The 9,976-nt window shown below is 33.0% G+C and overlaps 1 protein-coding gene across 1 annotated transcript in view; it reads right to left on the reverse strand.

The window, feature by feature from the left end:
* Nucleotides 1–9,976, reverse strand: part of LOC133337182 (phenoloxidase-activating factor 2-like) — a 30,947-nt gene that overhangs the window by 11,578 nt on the left and 9,393 nt on the right. The window lies entirely within an intron of this gene.

The raw sequence follows: 9,976 nt of genomic DNA on the forward strand, positions 1-9,976 counted from the left end.
ACCGAGCGATAAGATATTTTGAAGGTTTTTTTGCCGCATTTTCTAATCGAAAAGGCTGTAAATTGGCATTTCGGTCTCGGGAATTTTGAAAAAACATATTTGCCAAAATTGTTCAAAGTAGAATCATATTTTTTATTATAGTTCCATGTTTGTTAGTCGATATAGGCGTATGTTAAGACATAACGCGCCATAAAAAGTCCGTCCGTCACCAATTTCGATATTTTGAAGGTTGTAGCCACATTTCGAACCGAGGTGACTGTAATTTGGTATACCGGACGATACCATGTTTTGAAGGGTTTCACCCCGTTTTCTAATCCATAAGCCTGTAAATTGTCATTTCAGTCTCATAAATTTTAAAAAATATATTTGCCGAAATTGTTCAATATAGAATCAAATTGTTTAATATAGGTCCATGTTTGTTAATAGCTTACATACCTTATTTTCGGTATGTCGAAGTTCCTGGCCCATTTTTTCAATCTGAGTGTCTGTAATTTTCTCTGAGCTTTAAACCCCATCTATCTGAAAATTTAAAGCGACACATTTTTCATATAAAAGTACAGACCCATTTTATGCGATATCGATCCGACCGTATATAATGACCTTTTTACTTGCCAACTTTTATGTGGACAAAAATACCCATTTAAACGACCAACAAATTATATGGAAATTATATTCTAACCAATTTTTCCCAATGGACCCGATGTTGGCAACATTTATTGTGATACATTCCTATGCTCTTTGTAGCATTTCCAAAAGAGAGAAATAGAGAAAACCCCAAACTGAGTACAGCGAGAAGAAAGCCAAAAAGTAACTGTATCGCAATGTAAGTAATATGGGTATAACGGTAAATGCCAACGGCTCTCACAATCAGTTAAGTTTTTAACGTCGAGTAATAAAGTTGGATTTTCTCTCTAAAGAAACTGAAACAGAAATTCGGAAACGGAATTTTTTCTTCTGCTAAAAAAAATTAACAAAAAAAATCAATTCTTTTCAAACAAAAGCTTTGTGTGAAACTTAAAGTTATCCAAAGAAGTTGTAAGTTTATGGTGTAAGATATAAATATAAAAGGTATATTTGTCGTTTGAGAGGAAAGAAAAAAAAAGAAAAAAAGATTCTTTTACGTTTTCATAATCGAATCGATAATAGGTTTGTCTGTCTACCCACATTTTCATAAAGGAATTTCGTTTCGTTTTTCTTCTTCATAAAATAACGTTTGATACCAACAAAAATTTTTCGGAGAAAAGAAAAAAATTGTAGAGAAAAAGTGGCAAGAAAACCAAGCACAAAGAAGGACCCGTGTGTGTGTGACACCAAGCAAACAAGAACCAAAAAACAAAAAATCGAAAACGGAAAAAATTCAATTCAAATCAAACCGAATCGGGTGTGTGTGGTGTTTTTTCTATACTCGCATCACGTAGCACACATAGCGACCCCCCTCCTTCTTGAGGAATTAAAAAAGTGAAAAAGAAAAGAAATAAGAAACTCCTTCGTGTCCTGTTTGCGTGTTTGTGAGTGTGTGTCTGTGTGAATTTATTTTTGAGAGAGTGCGAGCAGAGAGTGATTTGCCGCAGTTGTGCGCATTTGTTCGACATCGTAGCCGTTGTCGTTATTGGAGTTGTGATAAGAAAAATATTTTTGCTTCGTCTGAGTATACACACGGATACAATCCTCCCCAAAGGATACCGCTTAATCCTCCTCGCTGCTACTACTACTACTAACAACCCCTCACCAGGAAAAGTACGCGAAGTAGCGGCAGTCTCATAATATATGTGTCACTGTGCTCCATTGAAATTCTGAGCCGCTGTGTAGTAGAACACTAAAAGGAAAAGAAAAATACAGCCGGACAAAAGGACACAGAAAGAGGGTAAGCATTTAAGGATTACTAGTTTAACTAGAAGCTCTAAAAGCATCCCTACCTCCCTCCAAACTCACACCCAGCCACCTAAACAAGGATTCGATTAAAAATATCTTCAACAGATACCAAGAAAAAAGAAGCCACAACAACAACAAAAATAATGTTAATGGACTTTATGCTAAATTTATGCAAATATTTATATAACTGTGTGTATGTATGTATAAGTGTTTGTTTGTGTGTATGTTAATGTGTCTGTAAGTGTTTGCATTTTGGACAAAAGACGACATGTGGTTCAACGACCGAACGTTTGGCTATATTATAGTAGTCGGACGTAATCGTCGGTAGTCAGTCGGCCGGATGGTTGGTCGTCATTCATACAGCGTCACCTGTAAACCATCTAAAGTCAACATTGCCATCATCACCGCCAGCCACCATCATAACTATCACATGATACAGATAGAGAAAGAGGCACACACACTCTCATACATCCATTGAGACACTTCTGTGTGTGTATTTGTCGGTATATCTATGTGCCGAAAAATATATAATTTTTTTCGATGGCATACACACCTCTTGTTGGGCATCCTATTTTTTTTTTATTGCTGAGTGGATACAGCCATTTGGGAGTATGGAGCATAAACGAATGAATGCAAAACTTAAACACAAAACTCACTATGGCTAGATTGCTATCTTCAGCGTTTAATAGCTCCCGGGAGACACATTTTATTTTAAATGAAAAATCCGTTCCTTTTTTAACTTGGGAGATTCGGATTTCTATTTTTATTTCGCAAAAGTGAAATATTTACTTTAGCGTTAACGACACTTCAGTGAACAAATACAAGATATCCTTTTAGGATATTGAAAGGGGTTTTTCGTAGGACTGTAAGCTAAAATGTTGTATGAGATGTTTCCTGTATAAATTAAATTTTGCAGATTTTTTTCTAATCTGCTTCTTTTCCTTATCGGGTTTTAAACAAGAAAAAATTTCATTAAATTCGGTAGAATTTGGTTTAGTATAGGATTATAACTGAAACTGATCAATGGTTTTATAAGGGGAAAATAAAAATTCATGGACATTTTATATATTAAAAGAATAAGTACAAGAGTGGTTAAGCTTGGCCGGGCCGAACTTATTATACCCACCACATTTTGGTTGATGTACATTCAAAATTTCTTTATAAAAGTCAGGACCTTTATATATCATTGTAAATTATCTGATAGTTTATACTTTTGGAAATAAAAATGAAATTGGACTTTATTTATCATGCTTCGGAATGTCCGATTTGGGCCAAATATGCACCGTTTTGTTGTATGATTTGTTGCCATTTTAAAGGCTTTTCTCGAGCATTTCTCCAAATATATCGACATTTGCGACGACCGAATTGAGGTGCATCTTTAACATCAAAAAACCCCTGAACGGTATCTAAGAAACCAAAATTTCACATAATTGGCTGTTACATTATTCACAATTTTAGCCGCCTGTCTTGCATTTTCGCCTTTGTCAAAAAAAAAAAAAAAAAAAACTGTAAAATGTACCGAATTTTCTCTTTGTTCACTTCCATTTTTAATACCCTGTAACTCACAACTGAATACACCGAACAAAAAACAGCAAAATAACTTTTTTACTGCGATACCCTTCCAACGAGCATAAATGTAAAATTGTTTGATCGATTCTTTACGAGAAATCTGTCTGCCCGAAAAATAATGGATTTCTTTTCCCCAACGTAATATTTTCTTTACCGAGAAACTGGAATGCCAATTTAGTGCTTTTTATACCCTTCACCACACTGTGGTACAGGGTATTATGTCTTTGTGCATATGTTTGTAACAGGCAAAAGGAAGCGAGATAGACACATGGTTCCTTTGCCCAAGGACGCCCAAGGACGAACCCTATTGATATTGGGAAAAATCGGTTCAGAGTTAGATATAACTCCCATATATATTTTCGTCCGGTTTAATGTAAATAGTGCACCAAATCCCTATATATCTCTAGATTTGCACGAAATTTGGCACAGCGTAATGAATTAGGTCTAGAACGATATGTGTTAAGTTTCGTGAAAATCGGTTCAGATTTAGATATAGCTCTCATATATATTCGTCCGATTTAATGTAAATGGTACACCAAAGTCTCTATATATCTTTCGATTTGCACGAAATTTGGCACGGCGTAATGAATTAGGTCTAGAATGACGTGTTTTAAGTTTCTTGAAAATCGGTTCAGATTTATATATAGCTCCCATATATATAATTTCGTCCGATTTAAGCTAAATGGTGTACCAAAGTTTCTTAATATCTTTCGGTTTGCACGAAATTTGGCACAGCGTAAAGAATTAGGCCTAGAATGATGTGTGTTAAGTTTCCTGAAATCGGTTCAGATTTAGATATAGCTTCTATATCTGACGAAATGAAAATATTAGTATCGGTTGCAGAATGACATGTTTATGGATCCAATTTCATTTTACTGGTCCTTTAAAAATGCGACTCCAAGTAGTGAAGGGTATCATATAGTCGGTCCCGTCCGACTTTACTACTTTCCTTTCTGGTTTCGGTTGAAAATGCGGCTACAACCCTCAATATACCGAAAATTAGTCGGAATCTTTCTATGGAACCTATGTAAAAAAAGTTGACTTTTATATATAATTTTGTGCGCTGATGCATGTCATTCTTCATAACTCTGGAATTTCATATTACAGCCTTTTTGTTTGAAAAATGCGGTTAAAACTCTCAAAATGTTAAAAATTGGGCAGAACCTTTAATGGTTCCTAATGCTCATAAAACCTTATAAATATAGAACATTTTATGTATGTATTAATGTAAGGTCATAATTGACAATGGAATGAAGATTAAAAGATAGACTTCATTATGGTGGAAGGTATAATTAAAGTTAATTTTCTTTAAACAAAAAACTTTTAAAAATGAAAATTATCTCAAATACTTAAATTACAGCCACTTTAGTTGCGATAGGGGACTTATATCAATAGGCGGACTTAGAAATTAGTATAACATTTTTCTTCAGAATTATTTTTTTAACTAGGCTGTGATTTTCAAAATACAGAAACTTTTATGAGAGTCAGTAAGCGGAGTATATGATACCTAAACATCTACCCATGAACTTGTACTGTTGATGAACTAAACCCCGATATTGTCAAAATTGCGGGATATAGACATTCTCTTTTGTAGTAATAATAATATTATACAATATCTTACATATTCAGAATTGATATCGGATGTCAACTATTCAACTATTTCTCTTTCCTCTTTCAAACAGACTTTTCTTGTAGTGACGGACTTTTTTCCATACGAACTGCAATATTTTTTCTTCCATGGTATGATAAAACTTTTGTAATGATTGGTCTAAAATACGGCCCGTACTTTGATTACAAATTATATTGGATAGACGGACCGAGACACATAGCTAGATACACTTAGCTAGTCAAGATTTGATGATCGGTATATTAAACCAATATTTTGTGGATATGAATAAATGTTAAAATTTTTGCACATACCTGGGTTAATAGGGTGTTATTTTGTATTATTATTTTGAAATTCGGCATTCCAGAAAATGTCAATATATGACATTTTGCATAGCAGAATAGTTCCTTTCAACTAACTTATTTCGAAACGACCCTACCGTTTTGTCATGTCAGTCTGTATGTTGAAATAACCATGGATCTCGCAATATTGAAGTATAGATATGAAATGTTACATATATATTGCTATATTTTACGATAGCCTCCATATAACGGTTGGGTATTTTGGGTAAGTTTTTCAAACTGATTAACTGTATTTATACCTTTCACCACACTGTGGTACAGGATACTATAATATGTAACTTGCAAAATTAATCGGGAGAGACCCATGGTTCCTTTTGAGAATATGCATATAATAATTTTCTAAGTCGATTTATACATGTCCATCTCTAGTCCATATATTCTTGCAAACAAAGATACAGACACAAGTCACTTAATTGGTACAAGGACGAACCTTATTGAAACTGGATATATCTAACATATATATTTTCATTCGATTTTATGTAAATGGAGCACTATATGCATTTAGTGCTCCATTTATTTCATTTCTTTGTGTGTGGTCTACAAAGATATAGACATTTGTTACAATATAATATAATAATATACAATTTCTTCCGATTCCATGTAAATAGCCATCCTGTTCTATCGACAGATTATTATACGTATGAGCGTCTTTACTTGGATCTAAAGTGGTTAAAGGTGTCATATAGTCGATTATTAACTTTTCTCACAGGCTTTTATTTAGAATTCTCTTCATATATAAAATCATATAAACATACACCCAATATTCAATATGTTGGGGATTTTATTTGGTTCTCAATGGGTCACAAATATCGATCCATGATTGATATAATGGTAACCCAAATTCTGGGTATTTTGAGGATGTTTTATTTCAAGCTCTCAAAGCTTAAAACGACATCGCAAATTCTATATTGTTTATATATTTACATATATTATCTTCCGATTTCACGATAATGCACCAAATAGCAAACGTTCAGTACACCGAATGACGTTTATCAAGTTTGTTATAAAACGGTCCACAATAATATATAATTTTATCCTAATTTATATAAATGGTACGCCAAAGTCCCTAAGTATGTCCGATTGATATGAAATGTTGCATAGATCGCCGAATGACATATCGATTAATTGATTGAAGTCGGTTCATATATAGAAGGCTTCCCCAAAGATACTTCGTCTGTTCGATTAATAAAATATTGTATACATACAACCAAAATCGTTAGATAGGACATTTGATAATTTTCATTTACAGCACCTCATGTACTGTAGGGTATCATAACCCGCCGTCCGACTTTAGGTTCCTTACCAGTTATGAATTAAAATGTTAGAAAATCGTAAAATACCTATCAGATATTAGAATAATACGAATCTAGTGCATTCAATTGGGAGCAAATATTTTAAATGTCATCATATAGCTCATCCATAGATTTTTTTTATATTCATTGCATCCCCACATTTCACTATGTGCCAGCGATTCCATATTTTGGCCCTTATTAAAGCAGTGAGTGTATGAAAAATACATATCTGATATGGTTGTTTCGTGGGCGCTGATTATGATTCTTCTAGATAGAAGTAAAAATTCAATAGGGGGGATCGAAAATGTCGGTCATTTTTTTTTAATTTAATTAATCAAATTTTTTTTCAACAAATTTGTTAGTGCTAGGTCGCTGATTACAAATGTGAAATCAGATAGTGGATGTAAAAATAGACATAGACATGGTGTCGATTGGTGCTATAATCGATAAAATATTCTCTGGCACAGCTTGGAACCAGGTTGTGAAAGTCAAATGTTTTGTTGTCGACAGATACATTATATTCCCTCAACCAATGGTTTGCGGAATTGCACACATGTTTTATCGGACATTATTTTCGGCTAATATTGAATTTATTTACCAAAAGGAGTGGACCAATGGGTCCAATTTTCAGACTTAATCTAGGCTAGGTAAAGATAATATGTTGTACAAAGTATGATTAAAATCGGATAGTCCGTTAAGAAAACAATTTTATGGTGCAAAGTTTGTATGAAATCGGTTACTCGCTTCGAGATTTGTAAATTGACTCCAAATTGTCTGAAACGGATTTCTTCTAAAGAAACATGTGGTCTAAAATCAATATTATTAAATGTGTATACCCTCATTGGACATAAGGCTGAGTTTTTTATACACTTAATCTTCATTCGATTTGACTGCAAAAATGAGGTCTCAAAACAACCATCAATATTATTAAGCTTTTAGGGTCACCAGAAAAAATGCATCACGTCCTCCTGGGTTCTTAATATACTCGTCAAGCGCTTTCATCCCCATAAGGATTTTTCCATTCCATGACATTTTGTGGGACATTCTAATTCATGTTGAATAATAATCAACTATTTCAAATGTTGATATTGATTTTCCAAGTATTGACCTTTACGAATCCTATTTTGAACATCATCTTTTCACTTCGTATAATAAATATAGCTTAGAATTCAGCTACATCGTACAAAATATAATTGAATAAGAAACAATTCTTAACATTTTTTTGAACTTCACATAATTCCATAAACTGTATAATATGTTTCTGTATCGCATTAGCATAAAGGATAATCCACTTAAAAAATTGCATGCCAAATAATTCATTCCTTGATATCGAATATTTTGCTGGAATCGCATGATTTTTTTTTTTTTTTTTTTTTGTATAACTTAATTGTATAAGTAATGAAGCTGCCAATCATATGTCCACATCATAGTCTATAACTATTAAGAACTCATCAAAGTATCCTGCGGCAACAAATGATTTATTCTAGTCCTTAGGGGCCATTCTGCCAGTTTAAATAAATTTCCAATAGAATTCCACTTCTATTACAATTACAACAAATCCGCTGACGTCTATGTATTACAATTTCCACTACTCTATAAAATTAGAATAAATATTTATTGTTTACATACAGACATACAGTGAGTGTAATAAGTATTTTGCCTCAACAAAAATTTGAAAAAATTCCAATATATACGCCTAAAGCCAGAAAACTAAAGATATAAAAAGAATTATGGATGATGGAGTATGTTTGTGGACATATTTAGATCATATTTCTGCAAGAATCACAGCGTAAGACCTATTGGTCTCGAAGATATCGGCCGAAATATATAACAATCCAAAAACGTTTATCACCAAAAAGTATTTTGCTTTTTATTATTATTTTAGAAAAAATTGTTATATAGAACACGTTTGGTCTTTTTATAGTTACCATTGCGGGTAACGACATACTATAAGTGATTTGGCAACGATTCCAATAAACCACGGCATTTGTTCGCGAGTATTTTCTCACATTTACGTTCATTACATTCTCCAGCAATATTTCATTTAATATTTGGTAATTTCTCGTCCTAATCTCAAAAGCAGAGTATTAAATATAGTCGTCGCGGATTCAAAACATCCCAAATATGTTAAGAATAATAAAAATGAGGTTTTACAAAACATATCGCGAGGACAGGACCCTTAAAACTATTGAAACCAAAATCCGACAAATAAATTATTTAAAAAAATATCGCGAAACCCCATTTTTCTATCTTCGAAAACTTTATGGTTCATTATTACTGATCTAGGAACCAAAATATACTATGCAAATAGCAATAAGGAGGTCAGATTCAAAGATATCGACGGTTTTCTGGCAATAGAAATACATCTTATTTCGAAAATAACTAGATCGACCCGTTTATTCCCTACTGCATTTTATTCGCAACTGATGGTGTTAATCGGAGATAAAATATAGAATGCGTATTCGCCACCAGCAACCACAGTTTTTCAAAAGACAATAGGATTTGACGAATAATGATGTTTTCTCCTAACTTCATGTATTGTTGTTTATTACTATTGTTTTAGAACTGTCCATATCTTTGAATCTGACCCCCTTATTGGTATTTCCATTGCATATATTGGTTCCTAGATCAATATTACTGGACCATACAAATTTCGAAGTCAGAAAAATTGGGTTTCGCGAATTTTTTTAAATAATTTGTTTATCGGATTTTGGTTTTTATAGTTTTTAAGGTTCTGTCCTCGCGTTATATTTGGCAAAACCTCTTCTTTATTATTCTAAACATATTTAGGATGTTTTGAAGCCGCAAGGACTATGTTTAATACTCTCATCTTAAGATTAGGACGAGAAAATACCAAATATTAAATGAAATACTGATGGAGAATGTATTGAATGTAAATGTGAGAAAATACCCACCAAAAAATGCCGTGATGTAATGGAATAGTGGTCAAATCGCTTATAGTATGTGGTTAAGCGCAATTGTAACAATAAAAAGACCAAACGTGTTCAATGTAACAATTTTTTCTAAAATAATAATAAAAAGCAAAATACTTTTTTGTGATAAACATTTTTGGGTTATTATATATTTCGGCCGATATCTTCGAGACCAATAGGCCTTTCGCTGTGGTTCTTGCAGAAATGCGATCTAAATATGTCCACAAATGTACTTCATCATACATAAGTCATTTTACATCTTTAGTTTGCTGGCTTCAGGCGTATATATTGGAATTTTTTCAAATTTTTATTGAGGCAAAATACTTTTTACACTCACTGTAT

Source organism: Musca vetustissima, unplaced genomic scaffold, assembly GCF_032173495.1.
Source record: "Musca vetustissima isolate MV318-11 ecotype Yass unplaced genomic scaffold, APGP_CSIRO_Mvet_v1 utg25102, whole genome shotgun sequence".
In the NCBI taxonomy this organism is placed as follows: Eukaryota; Metazoa; Arthropoda; class Insecta; order Diptera; family Muscidae; genus Musca; species Musca vetustissima.